The sequence below is a fragment of the Dermacentor andersoni genome, chromosome 4 (genome assembly GCF_023375885.2).
Source record: "Dermacentor andersoni chromosome 4, qqDerAnde1_hic_scaffold, whole genome shotgun sequence".
In the NCBI taxonomy this organism is placed as follows: Eukaryota; Metazoa; Arthropoda; class Arachnida; order Ixodida; family Ixodidae; genus Dermacentor; species Dermacentor andersoni.
This window is the reverse complement of record NC_092817.1, coordinates 188,952,519-188,976,485: the sequence shown is the minus strand read 5'-3', so window position 1 is coordinate 188,976,485 and position 23,967 is coordinate 188,952,519. Positions and strand designations below refer to the sequence as shown.

Here is a 23,967-nt window from a genome sequence, read left to right as displayed (position 1 = left end):
TGATTAACTTGGAAAGTTCTACCAGTTCTACTCTAGCTGTAGGGTTAGAGTCTTTCATACATTGGCGTTTCTTGATCAGATCTTTCGTCTCCTGCGATAGCTTACTAGTATACTGTCTAACGGAGTTACCACAGACTTCGATTGCACACTCTTTAATTGTGCCCATAAGATTGTCGTTCATTGTTTCAGCACTAAGGTCGTCTTCCCGAGTTAAAGCCGAATACCTGTTCTGTAGCTTGATGCGTAATTCCTCTATTTTCCCTCTTACCGCTAACTCATTGATTTGCTTCTTATGTACCAGTTTCTTCCGTTCCCTCCTCATGTCTAGGCTAAATCGAGTTCTTACCATCCTATGGTCACTTCAGCGCAACTTGCGGAGCACGTCCACATCTTGCATGATGCCAGGGTTAGCGCATAGTATGAAGTCTATTTCATTGCTAATCTCGCCATTCGGGCTCCTCCAGTAGAATCTCGCAGTAGAATAGTGAATCGTATTTAGCGACCGAAACCTCGCGGTGAGGGCCTAGTTATTATCATCGAATCACCCTGTATTGTTCTGTTTGATAGCCATGACGAAATCGCATGTGTATCATTAACTCAACGTATTCATGCTGACGTGTCCTCTCAAGTAATTTCGAGAATTGTCATCAGCTGTGTCGCTCTCATAACGAAGTAGGAAATAAAACTTCCAAAATTTGTCGTTAGTTACCTGGCACGAAAGCTACTGGAATCTCACTTCGCTCTTTCATTTTCAAGGTGTTAACTCATGATATGTTCGCAAATTTTCAGAAGTCTTGAAATTCAAAGGTTCTTGAATTCCCTTATGCCTGGATTCAATTCACTGGCGTTTGAATTATTTCGGCTGGCGTTCGGAATAAATTGAGTGGTGGTTGGAATAAATTGAGTGGCGTTTGGATTAAACTGAATGGTGCTCGGATTAAATTGACTGGCGCTTGGATTAAACTCTATGGCGCTCGGATTAAATTGACTGGCGCTTGGATTAAACTGAGTGGGACCACCTGTAGTCGCTCTCAAGACAGATTCGTGGGTACAACGCCTGTTTTCAGTCGCTCAGAAGACAGAAATGTGAAGTTCTTGAGCTCCTCGGCGTTATCTTTTACGCGTCCTGCCGGCGCAAGCAACACACTCCCGAGTTATCACTCTCGGCAATCGCTCATCGCGTTTTGGGAAGCGTGAGTACCGAAGTAAGGTATATGTTGTTTCAGGGCCATAAAAAGCGTCACAAGCTTGTCTCACTAAAATTCAGTACACGCAAAACTCACCACGGCCGGCTTGCTTTTTTGCTAACAGCTTCACAACCCCAAGCGCCTCGAGCATGCTTCAAAAGTATCCCAAAGAGTTACGTAATGAATTGCAATAATTTTGGGGGTCAGAGAATGCGTCACAAATTTCTCCCAGTAAGATACAGTACACGCGAAACTAACTGCGGCACACAGCCGAGCTGCTTTCCGCTAACAATGCCACTACGCCGAGCGCGGCCACTGTGCTTGAAAAGTACTCCAAAAAGGTGCGAAATTAGTTACAATAATGTCTGGGGTCATAGAAAGCACCAAAACTGGTACCGGTAAGATTCAATACACGCCGGTAAGATTCAATACACGCGAAACTGCGTCACACGGCCCAGGTGTTTTCGTCACAAAGCCAGGTGCGGCGAGCCCAAAAACTACCGACATAAGTTATAATGATGCTTGTGTTCATAGGAAGCGTCGCAAACATCTCCCAGTACGAGTAAATAGCTCAAGTTACCTAGGCCTGTACGGCGGAGCTGTTTTTCGATAACTGCGGCATTGAATTTCTTTCTCTATGATATGGGCGCTTGCGCAGGAATTTGAGGTATAGTGGGGGCGGCGCGGGAAACGTTATCTGGGTAGTACCAGCTTAGGTAGTATTGAGCCCTGGCCCTGGCGAAGCACCTTTCTGGTCCGAGTTTTCCGTCGATTCGCGCTTTTTTCTACCCTTTTGCGAGCGCGCCAAAAAGCTCGTCACTTCTCACAGGCCACGCCGACCACGCTACGAGCTCGCGGCAGCCTATAGTTTAACGAAAACGGACTCTCCGTGAGACGTAATGCTGGAAGCAGAAGGAAACGGCGACGCCGATCCGGTGAGACCTAGTTCAGCCTCGAAAAAGCGTCACCGTCGTTACTTCTGCGTCGTGGGCTGCCATGAACAAGAAGGTCTGAATCACAACATCAGATATTCTACCGTTTTCCTACAAAGTCTCACGAAGCGGAGCGTCGGGCGCGCTGGATAGCTGCAGTTCGTCGCGCTGGGTAAGCGAAACTTCGCGCCATGCTGACTGTTTCGCGTGTCTTGAAGCTTGCTTCATTATCTGCGTTCTAAAATTCAGTATTTTACAGCTACAGTCCCGACGGCAGACCGACATAGCAGCAGGCATGGCTGGTGATCCACGATTCGAGACCCGGCCTCAGCGACAATTAACAATTCGACCAGTGTGAAGTGGGGAAATGACCTGGTCTGCGCAAATGAGCCCAATTGGTCGGGCTCATTCGCTGACAATTCACTACCCACTACGAGCAGCACAGCAAGGTAGTATTGATTGCAGCACAGCGATGTTCGAGCGCTGTTATTAAAAGCTGCATCAAGCGAGCAGCGCACGAGCTCGCGCTGCAGTGCGATTCGCACGTACGTTACTGCGAGCTCATATGTATTGCATCAGTTATTTACGAGTTGCTAAAGGGACAGATGGCCGCTACTACAGTGCAGGCATAACTACTTGTCTAGCGGCATACAGTAAACAAAGATTGCAGGAGGCCCGCCGTTTCGCGGCTTGTCGAAAGACCGCTGCCGTCGCGGCGCGTACCGTCGTGCGCTCGAGCTGTTCCGTACACATAATGTCTGCTTATCGCTGCTGTGAATTCATTTATAGCAAGCATTTCCTCGCATTTGTGCGCATGAATCTAGCAGCATCCAAACCTTACCTGAAGTTCAACTTCGTACGCGACTCGCTTCACTTGCGATTGACACTGCGCTACAACTTCGCCGCTTATTTCTTGAACGGCGTACACGTATTCGGCGTTGCATGATTTATTGCCTTTACGCAGCGTGCCACCCCTGAAAAAAATCTTCGGCGGCCAATATTCGCTGCAAGCCGTGGTACAACAAAACCGAAAGTGGCGGGTCCATATTGTAAACTTGCTTTCCGAAGCAGACGACCGAGCTTGGTACTACCCAGTTCTGGACAGAGGGCGCTTTTTAGCTCCATTTTCGCAGCGCCCCCTGGGCAATGCAAGAGCCCCATAGGTTCAGTTTTGTGCAGTAAGCCTAAGTGTGATTGAAGTGCGTCGCAGACTGTCAGACAAAATTCCTCACCTTGCTGTAGTCCAGTAGTACCGCGGTGCCGTGTCGAAATGCAGACGGGACGCAAGAAAACGCCGGGAGCCCGACAAACGGGCTCCATCCAAAAGAGACGAGTCTCCCAGCATGCAGGCGAGCTTCACATGCGCCGCTTCGGTGGAATGTCTCGCGAATGACGCATGCATATGGCGCGTCTGGCGTGCCGCTAGGTTGTTGCTAGGTGACGCAAGAAAAATGAGTCCCAAAGTATCAGTTCATTCAAACGCAGAACTTGTTAGTTCTGGCGGGAAAGAATAAAAAAATAAAAGGTTGTCTGTAAGTTCACATCGGATTCTTTTTTTCTGATGCTCGCGTCAACTAACGAATAGAGTTGACACTAAGCGTGACGTGTTTCTTGTTGCCATTTTTCGCCGAGCGTCCCCTCATGTTGAGTTTCTTTCTCTATGGTTTTAGAGTCAATATAGCGGCGAACGCGTGCCACCGAAAGCTTGCTTTAATTGTCGCAAAAGCGAAGCACAAGGCAATGATGGTGCAGATTTAGCGCGTCGCTGGCATCAAGACAATGCGCTACCGCCGAGGGAAGGAAGATAACGAAAGTGAAGAGCTTGGTAGCTGTCCACGAAGCCGTGCCGTTGGTGACGGTGCCATCGTGACGAAATCTGCGGCGGCGATATTGACGAGTCAGGCGGCTTTTTTTTTCATCTTTTTTTCAGCGAAGCTGTTAAGGGCTACTTTCCCCACTATCGTGTCCTCGTGTAGAACAAGATTCGGAAGGTAGTGCAATGCCAGGCCGACCGTCGGTGTAGGTGACGCAGGCGTTAAGAATCGGCGTACGTGGGCCGATCCCGAAGAGAGTTTAATGCCGGGTCAACACGCGGCGATGGTGCAGTTCACCATTAAGGGGCCCACATACGAAGCTTAGCTGTTCATATTTCTTCACAGAGTGGAAGGGAACTCAGTTTTGTTTTTGCGTTGATTTCGCTTTCAGAAAGAGATAATGCTATAAGCAGTGTCATGCGTTCTTGTCTCGTAGATTTAAATATAGATTTAAATAAAATCTATATCACATTTATCCCCAAGAGTAGGTGTAAGCGACGAAATGCTCGCTAGCTCGCTCACACACGCACACACGCACGCACACGCACGTTCCCACGCACTCACACAAACGCACACACACAGAGATACGACACATGTTCGCCCGCATTCACATTTACACGCGCCCACGCTTGCACACACGCACAAAAATGTACGCGCGCACACGAAACTGCACACACAAAACACCTGTATGCTTGGACACGCAAACACGCACTCGTGCTCACGCATATTCAAATACTGACACAAAAACACGCGCACACACAAATACAACTACACGCACGCACGGTCAAGGCATGCACACCCATATACACTCCCTCTCATCCCTCTTGCCTCACAAAAACATGCGGATGCAAACAGACTGATTGTCACTCGCTGTGTAATAGCGTTCGAACTCCAGCTGTAATAAATCGCTCTGTGGTTTAAATTTGGCGCTTCGTCAATTTCATGTGCCCTCTGCTAAGAGAGTGCAGAACAATTTGCTCCTGTCGTGTGCCGTAACCGCCCATCCCCGGCCAAGAACACTGCTTTAATTTAAGCACCACCAATGTTAGGACTAAGTGCAATAAATGTACATGTTGTTACAACGGACTACCCTCTTGGGGCAGACAGTTGAAACTTGTTGATACTCGGCTACTATTTAGAAATAAAATTGTTGAATGTTTTGCTCGTTCAGTTACGCATGTGCATTGCCGTGAAGTTCCACAGGATGATGAAGGTGCAATCTCCAGAATTTTTAAGTATGTCCATGCTACGAGGCACGATAGAGTTTTTTAACGTAACACAGAGACATGCGCATGCTGGTTGCTATGTTGTCCAAGGAATAAAATCTTATAATAAAAGCGATGCCTTAACAAAGAAGCAACCCATTGCTACGTTTTAGGAAATAAAAATAGAAATTATAATATTTGAAGATCTCTCCTGAAAAAAAAAAAACACCAAATCTTTTATGTTTCGGTCATCTGGTGGGAGACTCGAACTCAGTCCTACGTGGCGTTAAGAACATATCACGCCGCACGGCAGTGAACCGCTGCAAGCATGACGCGCAACGACAGGTGCGAGCGATTCCAGAAGTTGGCTACGGCTTCCAACGGTAGAGCAAGTGATACCCTAGGGTTTTTATAGATACCACGGGAACGTGCACGCCTGTGTTTCAGAAAATACTTTTAGGAGCAGTGTTATACAATGTGGAGAGAGCCGGGATAGGTATCACTGGAAAGCTGAGTCTCCGGGCTACATACGCTGTAGCGGCTGTTACGATAGCAGCCGTCTTATAATATAACTACCATTTTTGTGTCCGAAATCGAGTACGAAATTCTATCATTTCTATAGGCTCCCATTGCTGAATCTTTAAGCGCTCTGGGAACGAAATTCGTGCTTGCCACCGCGTGATCACTACATTGGGCTCGTGTGGATTCTCTTCCAGAACATATCTGTCACCTACCTTTTTGAATAATCCACCTGCAGCTTTATTTATTCGCGAGAAACCCGCTCGTTCTATTGAAAACGCGCTAGCTTCGTGCCGGTGCCGCTTGGGGCGCTAGTTGGTACTTGTCCAGAAAAGCCGGATATGGAGGTTCATCGAAGAGCTGGCACACAGGTTCTGGCACATACGAAATGACCGAAGTTGGTATCAGAGTAGTTCATTGAACAGCGGTGCATACGAAGTGCTGCATCCCCAGCGAGCCAAGTCGGCGTCACAGAGGTTTGTTGAAGAGCGGGACATAGGTGCGCAGTGCGATATACCCATAAAGCGAAGATGGTCCGACGGCTGGTTTCAATTTTGCTTCCCTCAGCACAGGCCTCCGCACAGCATTGCGCTACCCTTCGACCATGACGGACTCTCCAGTCACTTAGGTTGGCAGGAATACGGTTAGCTACATAGATGGGCAGGCATATACATAGACACACAGCCTGCAGAAAGTGCGTGATGCACTTAAGAATGCTAATCACAATTAACGACCTGGAGAGGGGTGTGGGGTATTTTGTAAGTAGTCATCTTGTGGACATGCCTTTTTCGTCTGCTGCTGAAGTTCGCCTGAGAAGGAGACAGGCGCCTAAAGCCAATCCACACTTCAGCAGTTAACGAAATAGACGTGCCCTCTACGTGGATATTACAGAATACCCCCCCCCCCCCCCACCCAATATTATTTACCAATAGATAAACCCGAACTTTGAATTCTATGTTGCTGTTTGTAAGCCACTCCCGCGAGAGAAACAGCCATAGCTTGTGCAATATGAAGTGCCAGGCCACCGCTTTCTCTCTTTGCCATAAGCACGAGGCGTACACAGACGCAATATCTTTGCGCAGCGCAGTATACGGTACGGAAAGGAATACAACAAGAGCGGACACTCTCTTAGAGCCCAGCGGCCCAATTGACTGCAGCGCACCAAGCCGCCGGTCTTAATCCCTGATCCACACTTCCGGTTTCGGTCTTGTGCGCGCGCGTTTTGAATGCTAGCTGGTACGCGTCACGCCGGCTACGCTGTCCTTCCTTTTTTTTTTTGCTTCTAGAGAGCGATCGCGCGCGGTATTCGTGCGAAATCGTTCATTAAGTAAAATTGATTGCGAACGATCTTTACAAGGATCCATCGAATATGTACCACGTGCAATTTCATAAAGACGCAAGACGCCTTGTGAAATGAGGAAATGTTTATTTTATTCTATATAAATGCTCGTTGCGGGCTTCTTGTTCATTCGTCCAACGTTGTGACACCAGGTAAGCAGGAAGCTCGACCAGACGACGTCAGCTGAAAAAATTAAATTACAAGTACGCGTCATTTTGGTATTAACATGCAAGAATAATGCCTGTAGAGGTGAAACGGGCGCAAGTGGTGAATGGGTGGCATTACAAGCAAAAGCAGTTCGCTTTTACATACACGGCGTAGAATGTACATGACTCCATACCAAACAATACCGTACATAACACTAAAACATTCTACTTCCAAGCGTTCCCCTCTTCCCGGGCCTTATTTCCTGCACCTTAATAGCAGGAATACACGGGCTACTGCGCATTTCCATTACAATTGGCTACAACCGATGCGATAGCACGCTACGAATACACAGAGGTGGTCACAACACAGGCTCTCAATCAGACCATGCTGGACGTACGCAGAATTCCTTCTACTCGCACTCAAAAGAAATGCGTGGGTGCAAAGCTTGCCTTCAGTCGTTCAGAAGACAGAATTTTCGAGTTACAAGTTCCTGGCGTTTGAGCTCCTTGGCGTTATCTTTTGCGCATTCTGCTGGCGCAAGCAGCACGCTCCCGTGTTATCACTCTTGGCAATTGCTCGTCGCGTTTTTGACAAGCGTGAGTACTGAACGAAGACTTAAATTCTTGCGGGGCCATAGAAATTGTCACAAACTTGTCGCAGTAAGATTCAGTAGGCGCCAAACTGTCACCACGGCAGAGCTGCTCTTCGCTGCGTCACGACAGGCGCGGCGAGGGTGCCTCATAAGTAAGAAAGAAAAGCGCGGAAAATAATGTTCAACAATGTTGGGCGTCAGAGTAAGCGCCATGAACTTGTCGGTGCATTAAAGCACGAAACTTAACTGCACACCAGGGTCGAGCTGCTTTTCGCTAACCGCGTCACAGCGCCAGGCGCGCCCACTGCGCTTGAAAAGTACCGCAAAAAGTAACAAAATTAGTTACAATAATGTTTGGGGTCAGAGAAAGCGCCAAAACTTGTCGCATTACGATTCAGTACACGCGAAACTGCGTCAAAGCACCCTGTGGGCCCGCCATGTCCAAAAACTACCGAAATAAGTTAATATTGGGGCTCATAGAAAGCGTTTAACATCTCCCAGTACGATTCATTAAATCAAACTAAGTGCGCCACGACGGCCGCGCTCTTTTTCGTTAACTGCGCCACAAGTCTGGTCTTAGGTGCGGTGCCGTAAGCCTAATTCCTTGAAATGCGCCACAAACTGTCGAAGAAAGTTCCTCACGTTGCCGTAGTCCGATAGTGCAGTGGTGCCATGTCGAAGTTCAGAAGGAACGCAAGAACTCGCAGGGAGCCCACCAAACCAGGCTAAATCCAAGAACAGAAAAACAGGCAGACGGGTGACTGAACAGTCCAACGCTCAATGAGCGGCCGGTCTCTCTCGCTTCGGCGGTGTGTCTGACGAATGACGCATGCATCTGGCTCGATTCGTCGATTCGCCTTTCGCTAGGCAACGGAAGTAAGCTGCAAAGCTTAATTTAATTTATACGTAGATATCTTTATTTTTGCGGGAAAGAACAAATAAATTAAAAGAATTTCTGTTAATATCATTTCACATTCTTTCTTTTTCGATGCTCGCGGAAGCGAACGGTCGGCATTAATACTATAGCGTGACATACTTCCTGTGGCCACTTTTCGCCGAGTGTCCATCTTGTTATATTTCTCAATGAGTATACTTCCAGGTGTAATGCCCCTTTATCAACCCTCAGACTCAGTCTGGCAATGTCACTTTATCATTCTACGTGATGCAGCTGGAATGTCATTAAGTCCTGGTAACACTGGGCCTGTCATGAAACTAATGCTGACAATATTCGGACAAGGCACCGACGACTGGGTCACTACTTTGCACTGTCGCTGAGATGCACCCTGTCACAGTAGGTCGAGAATGCCGCCGACGCGACCGACTACGATTCCGCGTAGTGTTACAAGCTTTCGTGCCACCGACGCCAACAAACCTAGTCTGCCGACAAGTTCTCGGCGAGCATTCCTGAGATAAGCTGTAGAGAGAAAATATCGCGCCGACAGCGTGTGCCGCAGCAGTTGCGCTCTCTCTCTCTCTCTCTCTCTCTCTCTATATATATATATATATATATATATATATATATATATATATATATATATATGTAACACCTCAGACGCGCGACGTGTGTCACTTCAGCCTTGGCCGAGCGTCGTCCACTGCTCGTGAGACGCGCAATGCGGTAGTTTACTTCGCTGAGGCGCTCCAGAATAACGTAAGGGCCGACGTAGTATGCGAGAAACTTCAGCCACAAGCCACGCTTCCGCAACGGCGTCCAGAGCCACACAAGGTCACCAGGATCGAAGTAAACGTGGCGGTGACGCCCGTCATAGCGTATCTTGGACCGGTCCTGCGATGCTAGGGTGCGTAGCCTAGCCAGGCGTCGCGCTTCTTCTGCTCGACATAGGATCTCATCAATTGATTCGTTGTCATGAGCGAAGTAGGGAAATGTAGTGTCGAGAGTGTAGCGCGGCGGACGAGCATACAGAAGGAAAAATGGTGAGTAACCAGTGGTCTCGTGTCTCGCGGTATTGAAGGCATAGGTAATGAAAGGCAAGATACTGTCCCAATTCTTGTGAGCTGAATCGACTTACATGGACAGCATGTTGGCAAGCGTTCTGTTTGTGCGCTCGACCAGACCATTAGTTTGTGGATGGTAGGGCGTAGAATGGCCGAAGCTACATGAACCGACGAAGGGTTTCTTCAACCACGTCCGCGGTAAACTGTCGCCCACGATCGCTGATTACTATGCGAGGATGTCCATGTCGGAGTATAACGTTAGCCAGCAAGAAGATAGAAACTTCTGTAGCTGTGGCCGATGGCAATGCGGCGGTCTCACAATAGCGGGTAAGGTGATCTACGCAAACGATAACCCAACGATTTACCCTTGGAGGATCGCGGGAAAGGGCCCAGGAGATCTATACCAACTTGCTCAAAGGGGACGCTAGAAGGGGGAACTGGTTGAAGCAGGCCATGTGGCGCTTGTGGTGGACGCTTGTAGCGCTGGCATTGAGAGCAGCTGGCGACGTACCGTTCGATATCTTTCCGCATCTTAGGCCAGTAAAAACGTTCTTGAGCCCGGTAGAGTGTACGTGTGGAACCAAGATGACCGGAAGTTGGGTCATCGTGCATGGCGTGTAATACTTGGTGGCGAATGTTCTTGGGGACAACTAAAAGGTAGCGTTCACCGGTGGTCGAGTAGCTCTTCTTATACAGCGCGCCTCCATCACGTAGGCGAAAGCGATTGCCTGCAGGTGCAGGTGAAGAGCGGTTGTAAGCTCTCGTCCTTGTGCTGCTCGGATATGACGGTACCCATATCCGGAGATTCCGGGGACACAAAAGCGATGTTCTCATCAAAATTGTCCGCATCACATTCAGTTGTTTGAAGTGGCATCCGAGAGAGGCAATCAGCGTCAGCATGCCGCAGGCCACTTTTGTAGCAAATAACGAAATCGTATTCCTGTAGACGGAGGGCCCAGCGCGCTAGTCGTCCTGAGGGATCCCGCAGATTCACAAGCCAGCATAGCGAATGATGATCTGTTATCACAGTGAAGGGGCGCCCATAGGGATACGAACGAAACCGTTACACGGCGAAGATGACCGCCAGGCACTCTTGTTCGGTGACTGTGTAGTTGCGCTCGGAGTGGCTCAAGGACCGGCTAGCGTAAGAGATCACGTGCTCACTGTCGCCAACACGCTGAACTAGCACAGCACCGATGCCTACGCCGCCGGCATCGGTGTGAATCTCAGTTGGTGATGAAGGATCAAAGTGGCGAAGAATTGGTTGGGATGTCAAGAGGAACTTGAGCTGGCGAAACGATGAGTCGCAATCTGCAGTCCACTCAAAGGGAACGCCTTTTTGTAGAAGGCGTGTAAGGTGATGAGCCATGTCAGCAAACCGGGGAATGAATCGGCGAAAATAGGAGCACAAGCCCAAGAAACTTCTTAACTGCTTGACAGAGTTGGGTACTCTAAATGCTTCTACGGCGGCAGTCTTTTGTGGATCTGGTCGGACGCCTTCTTTAGCGACCAGATGGCCAAGCACAAGAGTTTGTCGTTCCCCAAAACGGCATTTTTTTAATTGAGCACTAGACCCGCTTTCTCCAAGCAGTTCAAGACCAAATGCAAACGTTTGTTGTGCTCACTAAACTTTCGCCCGAAGATCACAACGTCGTCTAAGTAGCACATGCAAACTTCCCATTTTAAGCCGCGTAATATCGTGTCCATGAACCTTTCGAACGTTGCGGGCGCGTTACACAACCCGAAAGGCATCACGTTAAACTCGAATAGTCCGTCGGGTGTTACAAATGCTGTCTTTTCTCTGTCGTCCTTGTGTATAGGAATTTGCCAGTAACCTGACCGTAAATCGATTGAGGAAAAGTAAGATGCCGCAAAGAGACAGTCGATGGCGTCGTCAATTCGTGGGAGCGGATATACATCTTTCTTAGTAACGGCGTTTAGGCGACGGTAATCAACACAGAACCGCCACGTACCGTCTTTCTTCTTCACCAATATCACGGGGGCTGCCCAAGGACTAGATGATTATCGAATGGCGCCTTTGCATAGCATTTCTTGGACCTGATCGCTGATTATCTCGCGTTCTGACGGGGATACACGATAGGGTTTCTGTCGGATTGGCTGGGCGGCTCCTGTGTTGATGCGGTGACGAGTTCTGGACGCAGGAATTGATGGCGGGCCATCGTGCTGCGCAAAGTCGAATACCGAGGTATGTTTCGTAAGTAGGGCCATCAAAACTCGACGCTCGTGATCGCTGAGTGACTTATCAATCATGGAAAGTATCTTCGAGCTCCCGGGGCTCGAGACACTGGTTGCTCCTCCATCGGGGAGCTCTGTAAGTACTGCCACCGATACGGGCGAGTCTTCCTGAAACGTGGCAATCTTTAGGCCTTGAGGTAGCACTGCCGCTTCAGTGGAACAGTTTAGCGCTCACAGCACCGCGCATCCATTGGTCACTGAGACCACGCATTGCGGAACTAACACGTTTTTCTTGAGGCGGTTCCGATGTACAGGTTCCACTGCAGCATCGAACGAGATAGGAGTCGGAGATGAACAGGCGACGGCAACACGCATCGCGGATAAAGCGGGCACAGCTGTATCCTCAGACACGCACAACACACTCTCCGGGCAAGCTTCACCTTCAAAGAGCACAGGTGAAACACTGGTGGCGACACTGAGTTCTCCCGTCCGGCGGTCAACATTCGCACCAAACAATTGCAAAAAGTCAATCCCCAGAATCACGTCATGCGAGGAGCGAGGAAGAACAGTAAACTCTGCATTAAAAACTTTCCCACCCAAAGACACATCCACGTTACACACACCAATCGGGTATAATGCATCACCACTGACTCCACGGAAACTTGTGCACTGGTCCCAAAGAAACATAACCTTGCGTCCCAGAAGGCCTTTAAACCCCACACTCATGACCGAGACAGTTGCTCCCGTGTCGACTAAAGCCATTGTAGAGACCCCATCAATCAGTACATGAACCCTATTCTTTAGCATGAAAATAGATGGAGGCAGTTGAGTTGGCAGCACACATTTTCCAGCGACCTCACCTCCATCGGCCGCGCTCGCTAGTTTCCCGGCGGGGGCGACACGAAACGGCGCCAAGGCGATGGTGAGGTGAATCGCGGCCGAGGGGATGGTGATCGGGAGGCTCGGAAGGCTGGTGGTGGCGTCAGAGTACGGTCGGAGGCAGGGGAGCGGTAGCGGTTCCGGGTTCTTTCTTCTCCAAAGTAGGTCTCCTGGGCGGTGCTTCGGTCCTCTCGAAAGTGGCTTCCTGAAGTGGAGTCTCCTGGCCACTGAGTGCGCAGTGTACGACCGCTAGACCGCATAGTCGGCGCTGACGATCCGTAGTTTGATGTTCGGCGTCGGCTACAGTACCTAGCTATATGGCCAGGCATGCCGCAGCAGTAACACACTGGCGAAGAGCGAAGTTCAGAATGCGGATTGAGGTATTCTGCCGAAGACATCGGTTGAGGGTAACGAGGCTCTTCCCCTTGAAAGTCGTAGGTAGCGGCGAGTCTTCGTGGACGAAAGTTCCGTGGGCGTGGATCAAAACGTTGAGGGGGCGAATCATTGCGTGGTGGTTCGGTCGTAATGTAATGCGGTTCGTCTCTCGAGGCGTTAAGATCCGCCACGTTCACCGAGTGCTTCCAAGTAGCCGAAGGGGGTTCCCAAAGAGTGTCTCGGAAAACGGAGGAGCTGCAACGTGGCGGCGCATAACGTTCCTGTTCGTCATGTCGCTGGAGCTCCTCGCGGACTATCTGGCGGATGGCGGACGAAAGGTCTGGGAGCGGAGGACTCGTGTCAACACTTGCTACAGTCATTACATTGGCCAGCCGTCCAAACTTTGGTGTAATTCGGCGAGTCTTCAGCGCTTCGAACGTACGGCAGTGCCGTATCAGTTCTGATACAGTGTGCAAGTTCTCTTTACCAATGAGGAAATTGTACACGTCTTCCGCTATTCCTTTTACGACGTGCCCCACTTTATCTTCCTCTGTCATTTGAGGGTTGACGGTTCGGCACAGCTTCAAAATTTCTTCGATATAGGTAGCGCAAGTCTCGCCGGGTACCTGAGCTCTCTGGGCTAATGTGAGTTCCGCACGTTTCCTCTTTGCGTCCGAGTCACCGAAACACTTTTTGATCTCCTCAACGAAGCGTGTCCATGTAGTTAGCATGTCCGCGTGGTTGTCATACCATACCAACGCCGTACCGGCCAAGAAGAAAACAACGTTCCTAAGCTGACTGGCAGCGTTCCAGTTATTGTATTGGCTTACCCTTTCGTAATGGGTTAGCCACTCATCCACATCTTCCTCTGCCTTCGCCGAGAACGTGCGTGGCTCTCGGTAGCGCTGGATAGGGACTGGGCTCGCCGAGGCACTGCTGGTGAGGGTATTTTGCTCTGTGGCCATGATTGAGCGCGACGGCGAAAGTCCGGCGAGGCGACGGCTTGGGCGTAGCTCTTGTGCTGGTGGCTCCGTTGTAGGTCGTGGGAGTTACCCCGCACAGCTCCACCAAATGTTACACACGAGGTGTTTAATGCAGAACCAGATGAATCTGATTGACAGGCGCGGTTGTTGAAGAGCGGTCTCGCGGCAGCTTGGCTAACGTCGTTCTTCTCTTTCTTTGATCTGGTTGTCTGCGCGGCAGGCGTGGTTCATGACAGCTTGTGACAATATATATATATATATATATATATATATATATATATATATATATATATATATATATATATATATATGTAAACAAGTTTATTAGCGTTCCCAAAATGAATGCATACGTGCTTCCTTAGATGAAATAGATAGCCTTCCTTAGACGTGCTTCCTAGATGAAATAGATAGCCCGTTCCATCCTTCGGCATTTAGTTATTGATCCACTGTTCATTTTGTATAGCAGAGGGCCTACCTGCAACCGAGGGCTTCGTGCACCCGCTACTAACGGACTTGAACTAAAGTAACTTTCACACCAGGCCGACACAACAATTATTTTTGCCTAGTGAGTTAGTGCTCTTCAGGTCTAGCCATGGCGATGTGAAATGGACCACTCTTCACTTGATACCGGGCGCACACATGAAGTGTCAAGAGGCGACACAGTGCGAAATGCGAGAGCTCAAAATCAAAACCGACAGGCGTTTGCGCGTAGGCCTATTACTACTGCGCTATACAGGGCGCAGTTGTACACGGCGCCGGCTATAGCAGTGCAATTTGCGCGTGCTGCGTGCGAATTGAAAAGAGCAGGGAAAAGTAAAATGACACAAAGTTCACTTGCGTTCGCACCCCGTGCCGATCCATTCCTATTTAGAAATGCGTCCAATTGCGTGGGCTGATCGCGGAGGAAGTGCACAGCCGCGTAAAAAAAAAAAAAAACGAGCATAATTTTCAGGTTTCCATTATTGGTTCGCACTTTTATTATTTAAGTGTGAGGCGATCTAACATAAAAGGCATGCACTGTCAGTGTTTTGTTTATTGACATTTGTTTGTTAGATGTCATTCTCACAATTCTGAGGAATACCTTTATCAAGAATGTAAGAGAAGGTACGAGCAACTTTAGTGATAGAATGGGGTAGCAATATAACCACATGTACCGCATGTCATGTAGCAAGGTGTGGCACATAAACCTAAATATATACGGCAACTTTCGCTCACGGAGAACTCCGCCGACGCTGACACCGGATTTTCTGCGACACGGGGCCTTTTACGCTAAAAAAAAAAAAAAAAAAAGACTCTTGTCCGTTAGCCATGCGCACAGTGAATATCACCAAACGTGTTCAGAGGTGTCACTGATACACATGTAACCATCTGGACGATTAAAGTAGGCCTCTAGTAGCTTGCGCGCGGTTTTTTACGAACGCCTTAGTAGACCCCAACAGCGGCTTGCAAGAGCCAGCACCCAGGTGCTGTACTTACTATCGCTTCTGTTTTGAAGGTGCATCTAAATTCTTCCTAACAAAATGACATGACAGCAAACGCCGAAATTCCGCATCGGAACTACCACTTACAACGGTACCAACCCAGAAAGAAGAACAAAAACATGCATCTAAGAAGCCGCGCTAGTTCCCCCTATCGTCGTCATGAGTGACTGGTACACTCAGGGCCGCGCGCTGCCCCCTCCCCCTTCGCGCTAGCCGCCACAGTATCGCTACAAAAGTGTGGCCCATTCCTTAGGCGATGAAATTATGAACGACTGCATTGAAGCACTCATTTCGTTTGCAGCTTCTCCGTTCACTCAAGAACAATGTTTCATTATGCAGTGCTGGTTACTAGTTACTTTCGTCGAATTCTGGTTTTAGGAACGCCGGATATTAGAGTTTACTAATTCAATGAACACGCACTTGCCATTTAGCACTCGTAGGCGCAAGCAATTATTGGTGGCTACCACTTTTCCTCTTTGCCATGCTCACATAATTGCCTACAATTTCGCTTTTTAGATAACGGACCTCTTACGAAGACCATGATGTGTTATGAGCCCAAAGGAGGCTGTGGTTTGTTTACTTACTTTGAAGGTAAGTAGATTCAAAAGATATCTGTTCGAACAAGGTGCCCATTGAGTATTTTTTCTTCTTTTTATTCGTTCATTCTTTAAGGTCAGAAGACAAAGCCCGCTAAGAAGGAAAAATATGCGACTAGCACTAAGGCCGCACGGCACCGCAGCGCTACCCAACAGCCTCAGTGGGAAAGCAATATGCTCGTTCATTACTGGGCTGCGCGGGAACGATAACAGCACTTGTGATTTTCCAGGCCATGTCAACAATAAGATAACGTGCTGGCCTCCATTAGCAAGCCTCAAAATAAACAGCTTGCTTTGACACTGAGGCGGCTTGATTGCACTGCAATCCATTGGGCGCGGGTGCGTCGGCACATTATATATTTAGGAGTGTGAGAATACCTCAAACTTTAGAATAACGAATTAAATATTGTCCTATTTAATTTGGTCCTTCGATGCTCTGAATTATACAGGACAATATCAAATTGGTTATTCTAAAGGTTACGATATGCACGCACCCCTGCTTGGGCTAGGGACGATGCCCTCGATTACTGAGGACGCTGTCCACCTAGGGACGCCCATCGTCGCCAGCTTTTTGTATTTCGGGGAGAAATGAGGCGTTTCTTGTCCTTCATATTTTATTTATCGTCGTTCGAACGCAGACACCCACGGGACCCTTCGATCTTGCCCGGGCGCTCTTCTCTCTTGCCCTGGCTACACAGGCACAACTTCGTCGTCGTCGACCAAATGCTGACACAAATATTTTTAAGCCTCCTTGTGCTGACAGCTCGCCAGAGAACCCCCCTCTAGCGAAAGAGCCAGGCTGGGAAAGAAGGATGTCGAAGACCCGTCGGTACTACCCTGCAGCGGTGAAGTAGACGCGCTTGGCGTTCGTAGATTGCTTGTCTTCCGTGAAGATGGTGTCGGTGTGCAGGAACACCGGCTTAATGAGGTCAATAGAGACGCCGTAATGGTGTCCATTCAGCAGCAAGACGAAGTATTTGGGGCAGTGCTCGATGTCTTTGAAGGGTGCCTTGTAGGGCGGCTGTAGTGGTGCTCGGACTGTGTCGTTGCACACGATGACCTATGTGCAATCACGGAGAGCACGACTGATGAAGGATGGTCATAAATGTTGGCTGGCTTGAATGGAAGACACGTCTCCTATGGAAACCTTGAGGCGACTGCCATAATCGCCGAAGTCCAACGTTGGTACCGGCGAAGGGCCGAAAAAGTGTCCAGGAAGCCTTAAGAGGAAGCTTTAGCTCGGGCACAACTCAGATACGGCCTATTCAAATACAGGTAAAACGTAGAAACGCTTTTCTCAGACAACTACTTGGCCAATTTGTTGCATTTGAGAGAGAAAGCTAAATTCTAGTGACTGATGCAGCAGAATTTTGATGGAAGGTCTGAATTTTTAAAATGGAATATTCAAAAATTGGTACGGTTAAAATATAATAGAATCAAGAAGTTTACAAAGTTGTAGCTCTGCACGAAGAACAAGTGCCGGAGTTCTGTAAACCACATCAACTAGAGCATCGAAACCAGATCAATTTGATATATCAATTTATATCTTACGTGAATTTGTTACGTTGTTTACGAGGCTTTTGCATGAGCGCTATTCATACATTAGTGATATATTGGAAAGCAATGTATATTACATCCAGTTTGTCCGCTTTTTGTACTCTTAGATGCAATTGACAGAATTGCGATATTGTTTTTCATTGCTGAGTTCTGATAAATTGCGATTTTCAACACCCTTGAAAAAAAAGTTCATCGCCAAAACAGAAAGTCGCCACAAACAGTCACTAGATTTTAAGATTTTCGTTTAAACGCAACAAACGCAATCAAACTTGATGCAGTGGTTGCCGGAAAAAACGATTTCTCCTTTCACATGTTTTTAGAAAGGAGCCCCCGAGCTAAAGCTTCTTCTTAAAGTAGTGCCGAAAAAGAGCTCAGCTGACGAGCAAGACGCGTCAGTCAGTATCGCGCTGCGAAGAATAAGAAGGTCGAGTGGGAGACGCTCCGTACAGGGTATTGTAGCAGCACCGACGTCTAGGAGGATGAGGAGAATGGCGGCCAGCGAGGGACAAGCCATTGCCTAGGAAGCGAGCAGGCGCATTCCTGAGATCACGCGTGACCCGCCAAAGGTCCCTGGGCGATTCATCTGCCGAGGCAAATGACCGCCAGGCAGGGCCTTCAGTTTAGTAAAAAATATACTCCTTTTTATTGTGGCTCATCGACATCACTAATCTTGCACGACACAAAATACTGTATCAATCGTGGCGACGCAATGAGCGAGACTTAGAGCTGGCGGTGGAATCTCAACCATGCCGTTAGAGATAGCGTGGTAGGCTGTCATCTTAAAGGGACACTAGAGCAAATACTAAGTTGACGTGGACTGTGGAACTACCATTACAGAAACGTCGCAACGCTTGTTTCGCGCCAAGAAAAGTCTTTGTTTACGAGGAAATTGCATCTAAAGGGTCCGAATGCCTTTTTCGGAATTCAAATCTCGCGTCACCCAACCGAGAGAGTAGTGACGTTGCATACGCCATAACCACTTTTTGCTGCTGTCGGTGAATAAAACCTTGCCCGGCAGACGACGCTACCGAGCCAAGAGAGAGCGGTGGATTCGCCGCTGCAGCTGCTTTTTGGTCAGGTGGCGTAGACCGTTCGCGCATACCGCGACATCACATGGAAGTTTACTTCTCTGCTACTTGCAGTTTGTGCGAGTTTCGCGAGCCAGTGAACTAATGAAACGCGAAAGCATGGGCGGGGTGGAGTCGAGCGAAAATGAAACCTTTCGACCACCCGCGTCGTCGTCAAGGGTAATTTCAATTTCTTCTAAAAATTCAATAGAACTGAATAAATAGCCTTTTATTCCGTCTTATAATACACTACAAAATGTTTTTGCAACGAATGGTTGAGTGCTAGTGACAAAATTTAACTGAGGGGTGCTTTCGTCATCGGGCAAGTGCTTGAATGTCCCGAGGTAGTCTCTAACCGTGTCCTGCATTTACCTGAATTTCTCAATTATTAAGGTTCTGTTCGGGACAATATTGACGTCTTAGGTATTCTCGAGCACTAATCTATCACTTTAGCTTGACTTCATAGTTGCCTTTAGTGTCCGTTTAATGTTGCTGACACCATGCAATCCGGATAAATCATGGTTAAACGCGGAGTCACATTGACTACCTCGATTTCTTGTGATGGTCGTGCGAACTCCGTAGCGGCTAATCCACACGGTGATAGAGCCTCGGGTGACTGACTCAGCCATGATATCACTGAAAGGTAGTGCCTCAGGCCATTGCGCGAACCGGTTATGCATCTCGATTTATACTGGCTGTTCCTGGATGTGGGGAAAAAGCCGACTAGGTCAAGGTGCACGCCAATGAAGCGGGGATCAGGAGACCTGAACTTACCGAGTGAACTCACTGTGTGGCGTTCAACTTTGGTTTGCTGGCACTTGAGACGAGCACGTCTCCAGTGGTTGATATCAATGTTCATGCGTGGCCACGGGCATTGTGTAGTGACGATGTGTTGACTCGCACGGATGCCAGGGTGCGACAAGGAATGCAATACATCGAAGACGCTGCGGCGAAATGACGGTAGAACATAGGGGCGAAGGCAACCGGTAGATATGTCACAAACCAAGCATATAGCGCAGCCTGGAAGTTACATGTCTTTGAATTCGAGGGAGTAGTGTTTCATTCCTAGGGCCTGAAGTCCGTTGCGCGCTGGCTGCTGTGCGCTTGCTGCTGTCACATGTGCTGCGACTATGGCTGCGAAAGCCACTGGTGGGCGCTCATCGACAGTTGCGTTGACTTCTATTTGAAATAGTGCATCAGCAACGGGGTTGTCCTTACCACTTATATGTCGAGTGTCGCTCGTGAATCCCAAAATGCACGCAAACTGGCGGATCTCGCGTGTAGTGCGGGCAAAGTTCGCAGTGGTCGAACTGTACGTGAGCGGTTTATGGTCGGTGAGAATGTGGAATTTCTGACTTTCGAGAAAGTGGTCGAAATTTTTCACTGCCAAGTAGGATGCCAGCAGTTGCCGACCAGAGGAGCTGTAAGGACTCTCGGATTGCGAGAGCTTCCTCGAAAAGAACGCAACTGGCTGCCACATACATCGACAAACTGCTGCCGTACTGCTCCTACGGCGACGTCCGAGGCGTCCACCGTGAGTGAATGACAGCTACGGACTTTGCATGCGCGAGGAGTGTCGCGTTGGCGAAAGCTTCTTTCATGGAGCTGAAAGCTGTCACGGTATCGTCTTTCCAGGACATGGAAGCGTTCGGTTTCGTTTGACCGGACAAGAGTGTGTTGAGTGGTTGTACGATGGCAGCGGAGTCAGGAATAAACTTCGAGTAATAATTCGCAAGGCAAGGAATTCACGCAGCTTCGTCGTAGTCGATAGTCGCAGAAACTGTATTGTGGCTTCTACAGGAGTCGCAGGAGGAGAGATTCTGCGGGAATGATTGCGATGACCAAGGAATTTAATGAAGAAACACTAAGCTAGATCTTCGGTCCGTTTACGACTAGTCCATATTTTCGGAGTCCCGCAAGAACCTGACGCGCGTGATGCTCCTGATCTTCTGCTGACTAGCTGAAGACGAGAACATAGTCAATCTATGCGAAAGAGCAGGCCAAACCACGAAGAACCTGGTGAACAAACCATTGAAACGTATCTGCGTTGTTTCGTAGACCGAATGACATACGTAGGTATTCAAACATGCCAAGGGGTGTTAGAATGGCACTCTTCAGTACATCAGAAGGCTCGACAGGTATTTGGTGGTGTGCCTTGACTAAGCCTATATTGCTGAGTACGGTGCATCGGTGCAGTGAGGCCATAAAATCTTGGATGTGTGATATGGCATAGCTGTTCAGCACCGTCATTTTGTTAAGAGCGCGGTAGTCACCGCAAGGCCTCCAGTCATCTGATGGCTTGGGCACCGTGCGTAGCGGCGTTGACCAGGGACCAGATGAGAGGCGATCCTATCCGAGCTCGAACATATGCTCGAATTCTTGCCTCGCAATCTTGTACCGGGCGGGAGTAAGGCGACGAGAACGTGCAAAAACTGGCGCTCCCAAGTCACAGTGTGATGCGTGATTTTGTGACGTACTGGGTCTGCGGGATGAGGAGCTTGGAAGAAATCAGAAGATTATTTGACAAGCGTACGGCATGGTGGCGAGACTTTGAGAAAGTTGAGCTCGGCGGTCAGATGGTCTACTTTGCGGTTGAGTTGCCCGTTACCGTCAAGAAGGCCGTCCAAATGGTTTTCGTGGACCGGAGCTTCGTATGATGAAGCGCACGGGCTCTCGATGGCAGATAGTGTGGGGGCGCCGACATTTATAATCTTGTCGGCCATCTGTGCTAGGGAGTCGGGGAACGCGGAGAAGAACACACTCAAAACCCTCCGCACCTCCAAGGCAGTCGCTGTAGGAACAGATTGCGTAGAATTGATGCGTCCAGTGCCGCAGAGTGATCGCCGCTCGCCGCTGCATGCGACGAAGCTCTGTGCGCTTTCAGTCACCGAGTTCGTCCCCTGTGATCAGCTGTTGCAGCCTGCGCTGTTGTGGTTCAGTTGGTCGCCGTGTAAGTTACGTCTTTAGAGTGTCGTGCGGGCTTTCAGGATGCGGAGAGTGCACAATATCCCTGATGATGACAATGACATAAGGCGGTAGCGCACCTATGATGTGGTCGTACCTTGCAGTTTGTGATGCCACGCGGTGTCGTTGGAAAAGTGGGTCGGGGCTCAGAAACCAGAGTTGTAAATCGGATTTCAGAACTCTGATAACTTGATAGCAGCGATGACAGGGTCGGTTGCCGTGGAATTCGGCGTCGCGTCGTTTAGGGGTGATGTGTCCATGATTTGCCGGAATGGTCTGTAGTCAAGGCTTTTGCTGTCGTCACGCGGAAAGCGATGAAGAGATGAGCAGGTGGCGCATTGCCATCCGGCCATCGGGTCGCCACTTCTGGGGAGACGTGAGGCGTTTCTTGTCCCACATATTTTATCTATCGTGGCTCGGACGCAGAAAACCACGGGACCCTTCGATATCGCCCGGATTGTCTTCTCTTTTGCTCCGTGTCGAGCCCGTGAACCTGCGGAGGCGCAACTTCGTCGTCTTCGTCCAACGCTGACAGCTCGCCATAATATCAACTTTATTTCTCTTTCTCTCTATTTCATTCGGCATTTGAATAGAATATTCACTATTCGCAATTCCGAATATTTTGAGTCTAGTTTACTTATACTTCGAATGCGGCCATCGGAAGACAATCGAGCATTACATTGAAGGAGATAGCAAGGAAATTCCATCCATATACATAACAACGGGACGTTACGTTGAAAATTCTGCATCAATGAAGCAGCTAGGAGTTTTCCATCTAAGCCACAATCATTAGCGCTCTACTCGCACTCATACATGACGTTAGGCAATTCGTATTGTTAGTTACTTTGTTAAAGTGGCACATGTATGTTCTCTCTAGGGATTAAATGTGAATATGCCGCAGCATGCACGGCTGCAACATCAAATGATATTGTAGTGGCACGCTCAGCATGGCATGGCATGGCAAGAACTTTATTTTAGTCCAGAGAAACTAGGGTCCGAGGGCACAAGCCCCCAGGCTAAGTCGGTGGCTCCGCCCACGTAGGCACCGGTAGGCCAAAGGCTTTCCCGGTGTCGTGAGCTCTTCGGACGGCCAGGAGTTGATCTTGGAGGACTTCGCTGGATATGCGCCGGCTCCAGTCCTCGTCACTGTTGAGATCCGAAGCCCTTTGGTTGGGCACAGCCAGAACATATGATCAAATAAACACGAAGTGTGTCTACAACTTTTACATTCCGCGGGAAAATCCTGGTCAATTTTGTTAAGCACAAAAGGTGTGGGATAACATTTAGTTTTAATCATTCTTAATGTGACTGCCTGAGCTCGGTTGAGCTTCTGATGGGGGGGAGGAAAAAACCTCCTGCCGTCCCTATAGTGTGAGGTGATCTCGTGAAAAGTAGTAAGTGGGTCTTTGTAAGAGCCGCAGTCAGCCTGGAGCAGTTCCTGATCTGATGCGCGGCATGTGAGATCTCGCACAGCAGAGTGAGCTTGCTCGTTAGGATTGCAGCCATTGGGGCTGACCGAGTGGCCCTGATGAGCCGGAAACCAGACTAGGTGTGAGCTATCCAGTTGGTCGTAATTATGAGTATTAATACTCTGTATAAGTAACTTGTGTGCTTCCATTGAGACGAAGCCGGCTGAGTAATTCCTAATAGCTGTACGGGAATCGGAGAAAATCGTGGAGCCTCTCCTCATTGTAATCGCAAGTGCTATGCTTGCTTCTTCGGCGGCATGAATGGAGCTCGTTCTTAGTGACGCCGCGCTTATTAATTTACCGCTCTCATCGACCACGGCAATAGCGTAGTGGTTGCCCGATCCATAACTAGTTGCATCGACAAAAAGAGCTGAGCTGTGTTGTTGGTGCAGTTTACCCAGAATGCATCTGGCCCTGGCGTCCCTTCTGCCCTTGTTGTGGACAGGATGAATATTTCTAGGTATGGGGTCTACAACTGATTGTGTCTCCATCTCTTTGAGTATTTTGAACTTAGAGACGTCTCCTCCTCGAGGCAGTATTCTGACTTCGTCTAGAATTTTGCACCCTGGCTTAGTGTTGGAGAGTTTTACAATTTGTGACATCGAATGTGCCTCAATGAGCTCATCTATAGTGTTATGAAGTCCTAACTTGTTGAGGAGTTCGGTACTCGTTCCGTGCGGGAGTCCCAGAGCCATCTTGAGTCCGGAGC

General features: G+C 48.9%; 1 long non-coding RNA gene across 1 annotated transcript in view; it reads left to right on the top strand.

The window, feature by feature from the left end:
- LOC129384950 (uncharacterized) overlaps nt 1–23,967 on the top strand; it is a 117,207-nt gene that overhangs the window by 74,090 nt on the left and 19,150 nt on the right. The window contains exon 2 of the long non-coding RNA XR_008612501.1: nt 16,122–16,196. This is a non-coding gene — a long non-coding RNA (uncharacterized lncRNA). The remainder of the gene's footprint in view (nt 1–16,121; nt 16,197–23,967) is intronic.